This window comes from Apodemus sylvaticus, chromosome 12, assembly GCF_947179515.1.
Source record: "Apodemus sylvaticus chromosome 12, mApoSyl1.1, whole genome shotgun sequence".
NCBI lineage: Eukaryota > Metazoa > Chordata > Mammalia > Rodentia > Muridae > Apodemus > Apodemus sylvaticus.
In genome coordinates this window covers 77485691-77492795 of record NC_067483.1, presented here as the reverse complement: position 1 = coordinate 77492795, position 7105 = coordinate 77485691, and the positions used below count along the sequence as shown (strand labels likewise).

The 7105-nt window shown below is 38.0% G+C and overlaps 1 pseudogene; it reads right to left on the bottom strand.

Moving 5' to 3' along the window:
* Positions 1 to 2822: 2822 nt before the first annotated feature.
* On the bottom strand, positions 2823 to 3686 carry LOC127697327 (lys-63-specific deubiquitinase BRCC36-like; annotated as a pseudogene).
* Positions 3687 to 7105: the final 3419 nt, after the last annotated feature.

The window sequence follows — 7105 nt, the reverse complement described above, 5'->3', positions numbered from 1 at the left end:
AGTATGAAAAAACTAGCTTCAATTTTCCTCAAACCATACTTATTTGCTCAATCATTTTATGTAGTGTAAGAGATTATTTTCTCCTCTTCATTCTGATTCTGAGGTTACAGACACAGGGCAACCTTCACTAGATCTTGTTCCTGTTCTGCTGCTGCAAGGTTAAGAACTCTTATGTCTTCAGGGAGTCATCCCAACCAGTGGGAACCTTATACCCCACCTTCCTATTTCTCCTCACACGTACCTATTCTACATATTGCAACTCTGATTAGATTACAAAAATCCAAACTGCTATAACTCAATGCAAATTGGGTAAAAGGTAATAGAGATGTTGGGGTTGTCTGCCTAGATTCCAATTTTTGCATATGGATGCTTCCTTCACTGAGGTGAGAAACATAAGAGAATATAGATTAGGCCAAAAACATTATCAGATTTAGATTTATCAAATTCAATGTGACAATAAGACTACCTAGTAGAAATATATAATGGGTAACCCAAAATCTAAGTCTGGAGTTCAGACAGAGGTATAGAGAGAAATGGATTTGTTTGTAACTGCATAGAGAGGCTTATGAATGAACTTTGGAAGGGACAGACAGCCTGGGAATAGGGAATAATAAAGTATATGATAACAAAGACCAAAAGTGGTAGAATGATGCAAGTGTCAAGCCAGTATTTATTATTAATAAAAATACTAAAAGCTAGAGGTTTACTAATGACAGTTTCCAAAAATCAATGAGTTTGACTAGTGGACATCATCGTTGACCATGGGAGGAATGGTTTCAAAAACTAGTGTAGACAAGGTCAGATGCAGGTTCAGTGTATAGAAAATAAAGAACCAGCCAGGCATGGTGTTGTATACCTGTAACGTTACCACTTAGGAGGTAGAAGCAAGAGAACTGCTAGATTGGGGCCAGCCTGGGCTGTTGCGTGAGGCCCTATCTCAAAAAGTATTTTTTAAAAAAAAAACAAAAACAGATGGAGAGCAGACCCATCTAAGCAAGTACTTTCTGTTCCCAACAGAATTTGACTGTGATTGTAAAAGAAAAATCAGAGAGGATACAAGGCCATATGTTGGAATACAATGTTTTATGTAAAGGTAAACCATATAGGTATAACTAGGAAAATAATCACATTTCATTCATATCACTGTTCTTTCTGATGATCAATATTTTTAAAGTATGAACACCGACCTAAAAGTATACTTGATGCCATCTACTATAATCTCATTTTATTCATGAAAGCGAAGCACAGACTTGTGTCCATAGTTGGCCTATAGGAATATTCAAATCATTTTATCTTCATTCCCAGGTTTTCTTCTCATCACCTACCCTCCCCACCCTTTTTTCTGAGCAAGGTCTCACACTGTAGCCCAATCAGCTGAGAACTGAATAGCTCAGAAGGCCTCTAAACTTGAAATTTTCCTGCCTCAGCATCCTGAGCACTGGGATTGTAGGCGTGCGGCACTACATATGGGTCGTTCATCACTCTAATTACTTCATAAGGTGAAATCTTACTTCCTAACCACGTCTAGATTTTTACATGTATTGATTTGTATGTATATAAATCTATAAAATGTTAGCATTGGAACAGACTTATATATTGAACACTAAATTTAAGGCACAAAACTGTTTCATCAGCTTAAATTAACTTTTATGTCACACTGTAGTAAGAATACATATGCTATACAATGTCTATTCCCTGACTCTGGAAATCATTAATCTGTTCTTGTCATTAATTCTGACATTTAAGCAATGCTCTAGCAATGCAACCATACAGTAAATGATCTTTTAAGACTTGCAGTTTTTCATTTACTGTAATTGTCCAAGACTCATCATATTAGCAGTATGTTCCTTTCCACTACATAGTAGTCCATAGTCAGACTGGTTTGTTGAGCCATTTACTACTCTCTGCAACTATTTGGGTTGTTTCTAAGTTGCAGCTATCACAGATAAAGCTGCCAAGAAAAATTTTGTAAAAGTTTTTGTGCCAAGGCAGTATGATTGCTAGGTCATGTTAAGTGTATGTTTAACTTTAAAAAAATTCCAAACTCTTCTACCCTGTAGCTGTATTTTTACATTCCTGTCATTGGTGTATGAGAAATCTAGTTTGCATCCTCAACAGTACTTGGTATTTTCACTATTTTTTTCTATAGCAGTCCTGATAAGTATATGCCACACGGTGCTGTAGCTTTAAGTTGCATTCCTCAATGACATATGAAATTCAATATATATTCACATAATTACTTGCCATCCATATAACCTCTCTGGTGACAATGTTTATGTCTTTTTTCATTTTCTACTGGTATTGTTTATTTTTGTGTTTTAAGCATATCTTTTCACTGATCAGAGATATTACATGGTTTTCTCTTAATATTTATGCAGAATAGAAAGTTTTAATTTTGATGAAGTCCAATATATCTACTTTGCTTTCTTGTGAAATCGTGCTTTTGAGTTGAATATTAAGCACTTTACTGAAAATTTTTCTTGAATAATTTTTTCTAAGTTTTCCATAGTACATTTAAATCCATGATACATTTGGAGGTTCAATTTGTTGAAATGTCTGTCTTTTCTTCCTTGAATCACATTTGTACTTTTTCAAAATTAGTTAAGCATATTATTGTGGGTTTATTTCTGAATTTTCTTTCCTGTTGCATTGATTCTTCTGCAAATATCATAGTATCTTGATTACTGTAGCTTTATAATAAGTCTTGAACTTACATAATGTAGGCCCTCCAACTTTATCATTTTCAAAATTGATTTAGTTTAATAAACTGTATGCCAGGTATTTTCATCTGCCCACATATTTTTTGTTGTTGTTCTCCGGCTTTATTCTAGGGAAGACAGCTCTTCCATAAGCTCTTTCTTTTCTTGTTGCAACTCCTGCAAATGCTGCCGGATTTGCTCCAATCCGTCCTCCAACCACTGCAGTAGAGGCCCACTGACTGCTGACATCGGACTGCACAAATTCTTGGTAAATACTGAGCCATTATGGATCTGGGTCACTGAGTCCAGATGTGTAAAGCTGTGAATCCTTCTATGTGCATCCTGTTCTTCCTGACACAGGATCTTTGGCAGCTCTACTGCAGATTCAAGGCATACTTTCCCAATAGTGATATGAGGTGAAGTGTGGATTGGGATTTCAATTCTCTCATACTCTGAGCTTTTTTGGGCTTGTATGGATTGGAAGCAAGTGTAGAGTACCCGACAGGTTTTTATCTTCTATGAAACAGGAAAAAATAAGTTCTATAAAGCCTTGATCCATCATTTGGTACATGGCTTGTGTTAGAACATCAACATGTGAAGGCCAAACCGTTATATGAGGGTGGGAAAGATACCAGCCAACAACTCTCATGGGACGACCTGTTAGTTCAGCCAACCTTTCTGCCTCTGTTGAAGCTGCAGGTAGCCGCTCTGGAGAAATTTCTACATGGTCCTTTCTTTTGTTAGAATGCCGCAAGATGATGACAGGATGGATATAAACAATTCTGATTGTATCCATCTTTTTTGGGACTGTGCACATTTCAGTTCCAGTGTGTGTAAATTTGGAGTCACTTCTTATGTCATCATTCAACTCCCCTACACATAGACCGTCACCTCCTTTCCTGTGATCAGAGCATGGTTGAGACAAACTAGGAAAGTGTCAGACTCAAGATGAACTGCCTGTACAGCTTGCATCACCTGAACCACCATCTTCTTTCCACTCACATCCACCAAGGGCTCACCAATGACTGATTTTACGGACAATAATTTCAAATGCACTAATAAAATTTTGTATTCTACCTACCCCACATAGCAATACTAATAAAGGAGAGAAGAACTATATTTTTCACTTCTTTAAAACGTGGCAAAGCAGGATGAGGTAAGCTTATGAGGAATCTTATTCCTCCTTTTTAAAACTTTTGACCATCTGTCTATGTGGTGGTAAGGACAATGACTTCTCAGTCTATCTGTCCAACTTTTGGTAGAAGCATTAGTAAATAACAAAATTTTTAGTTTTTAGCACCTGCCCCAAGAAACCAAAAAGCCTTAGATAAAATATTTATATTCAAAAGTATAGGCGAGAATAGGTTCCAGAGTTGGACTGTTCAGCTTTTAACCTTAAGTCTTTGACTTTTTCATCATGCACATGACATTAGACAAATGACTTCCAACTCAGTATCCATTTCTCCTGCTATAAAACACTAATGGGTTATTATGGAGACTGAAAGAAATACCATGTTTCTGTCACAGAACAAGCTTATCTGGAGTCTAGATTATTTGTAATGGTGACAGCCCACCCTCAGATGCCGGGAGAGATCAGATTGAGAGGGCTCAAACCTATCTCCTTATCTCTTCTATTTCATCTTGTTAGAAGATGCTGAGCATGTGTCGGGTATCCCTGGGCTGGGCTCAGTCAGTCTGGACCAGAGCCAGAGGGGTAGGTTATACAGAAGTAAGAAACTAAGCTGAAGAACAGAGGAAAACCTTTTCCTCTTCTATTTCTGAGCCTTTTCTTGGACTATTTTTTGGAAGCCCATCTGCATGCTTTATTAGGATAAACTTGGTTTTTTCCCTCTTAAGTGATAATGAAGCTAAAGTGTTTCTCTCAAGTTTATCTTGATTTGAATGTCACTGCTATGCTTTAACCTGTGAGGTTGGTCTCATCAGGAAGACTCAGGCATCCCACAGTGTTTTTTTCTAGATCATGAAATGGTCATGTAGTCACCAGTTATCTCTAACAAACTGCCATCTCTTGTGCTAGATATTTTTTTCTGATTAAAAAATGTTTTTAGAAGCTCTGAATGCTAAATGCAGCAAAATTGTTTATTTTGTCTGTGGTGTGTGAGGTATGTGCAGAAGCCAAAGGATGGTGTCAGATTGGCATCTGGCAAGTCCTAGCTGCCTTCCTGCCCCATAGGTCCTATCACTGGCATTGAGGTTACAGACATGCCTGGTTTTTTTTACATAGGTGCCCTAGATTTGAACTTAGGTTTATAGGGAGGGAGTCTCTGAGTTTAACAGATTAGTGAAGAATATAAATCCATAGTTTGGGGACTTAGTTCAATTGTCTCACCTCCTCTTCAGGTTTCTACATGCTAAGAATTTAGCAACTTTGTGTGTGTGTGTGTGTGAGTGTGTGTGTGTGTGTGTGTGTACAAGATAAGATCTAAGGCATGGTTGATCTCTCTACCAAATCAGCTTCTATGATCTAACATTCCATACCATTTGCTTGAACAAAAGACTTTCTAGAAGAGCTAGCAGTGGGAGTTGGGGACCTAATGATTCACAGTTGCCAACTTTAGTTCTGGCTACTTCCCTTTGAGACTGCAGCATGGTGGAGGCTAAGGCCAAGGCCATCCCCTCTTCATCTCGTGTCGTTTGGTCAGTTCGTGATCCTTGGGTTACCAACTGCAATTTATATTCCGTCATCAAGAGGTTATCCATGTGAATCTGAGTGGTTTGTGGATGGCGATTTGTATGACCACTTGTGTTAATACAAGTTAACAAGTAGACTAAAAAGAGGACTATGGATATAAGAACCAAAATGAAATGGTAGATTGTCAGGGGCTGAAGGAAAGAGGGGTTGACAGCTTGTTTAGTTGGCGGAGTGATTAGTTTCTGCAAGGTGGCTTGTTCTACAGACGTTTGCTGATAATGTTTGCACAAGGTCAAAATACTTTATATTACTCACCTACACACTTAAAAATGATTAATGTGGTAAATGTTACACTATGCATATTTATCTGCATTAAAAACTGTCGTGTTTTTAAAACATTAAGATGCTTTATGACCCCTGACCCTGACCCCCTGACTCCCCCTCCTGCCCCCCAGGCAAGACATCTGGAGCATGGCTTCAGGAAGCACAATGGATTTCTACCAAGCTGTCAAGGACCCAGAAACCTTCTGCATTTCTGCTAGGTCATGAATGAGGTAGACTTGCTTTTGTCCTTAAACACCAATTCTCCTCTTCTTCCATTAGTAATAGAATTTTATGTGGATTTTCCAGCTTGTCTGGGGCTAGCTGTGGTCATATGATTGGCTAAGCACTAGCTAATGGGATATGACCAGAAAACTGAGTACCATTCTGGGTCTAACCCTCAGCAGAATCAGGTTTGTGCTTCTTTGGTCTCTTTTCCCATTCTCAAAACCATGAAATGCTGAAAAGGCAAGACAAACATATAGGTCACGAGATAAAAGCCCATTGAGATTGAGAACCCTGTGTTATTGATTGGAGAAAGGAATGTTTCCATATCTAAGACAATGTTCTTTGGGATTTTTTGAATAGGTCATATCCAATTAATATATTAATATCTGGCTTTGATTCTCTCAGTGGATTCATAGACACAAGATGACTAATCTGTCTTTATTTTATTGTGTTGTTTTTATTTTTTAAGATTTATTTATTTCTATATACATTGATATTCTGCTCGCATGTGTGTATAAGAGTGCCAGATCCTCTGGAACTTGAGTTACATACATTTGTGAGCTGCCATGTGGATGCTGGGAACTGAACCCAGACCTGGAAGAGCAGCCAGTGCTCTTAACTTCGGAGCAATCTCTCTAACCCCTGGCTAAACTGCTTTAGCTTTATGCTTATTTTGTTAAGCAGGCGATAGGAAGTAAAAGGGAAAAAAACACAACATCTATGTGAGTCAAGCAAGATTTCCCAACAAATCCTTGTTAGTTACACAGAAAGGTCTCATTGACTAGACATGTGGGCGGGGTCACAACCAAGTCTGAGAGAGGCCAGGTATTTCTTCTGTGTAAATCACTGTTCCAAAGAAACTCAGGGTTATATTAGAAAGGGGGGTAGTAATGATGGATATCAGGAAGATGTGAAAGCACATAGCTTTAGGCTTGTACCAATACGTAATAAAAAAATAAGATAGCTGCTGAAGAGACAGTTCAGTGGCTAAGAGGGAATACTGATCTTCCCTCTTAGGACAGAACTTTGGTTCCTATCATCCAAACTTGGCAGCTCACAATCTCCTGTAACCAAAGGATATTACACCTTCTTCTGACTTCTTGCACACACGTGGCACAAATACACAAACATATAAATACAAATATAATCTTTTAAAATAAGATAAATAAAACAAAAAAGTCAATAATCACCATATATGTTCCTG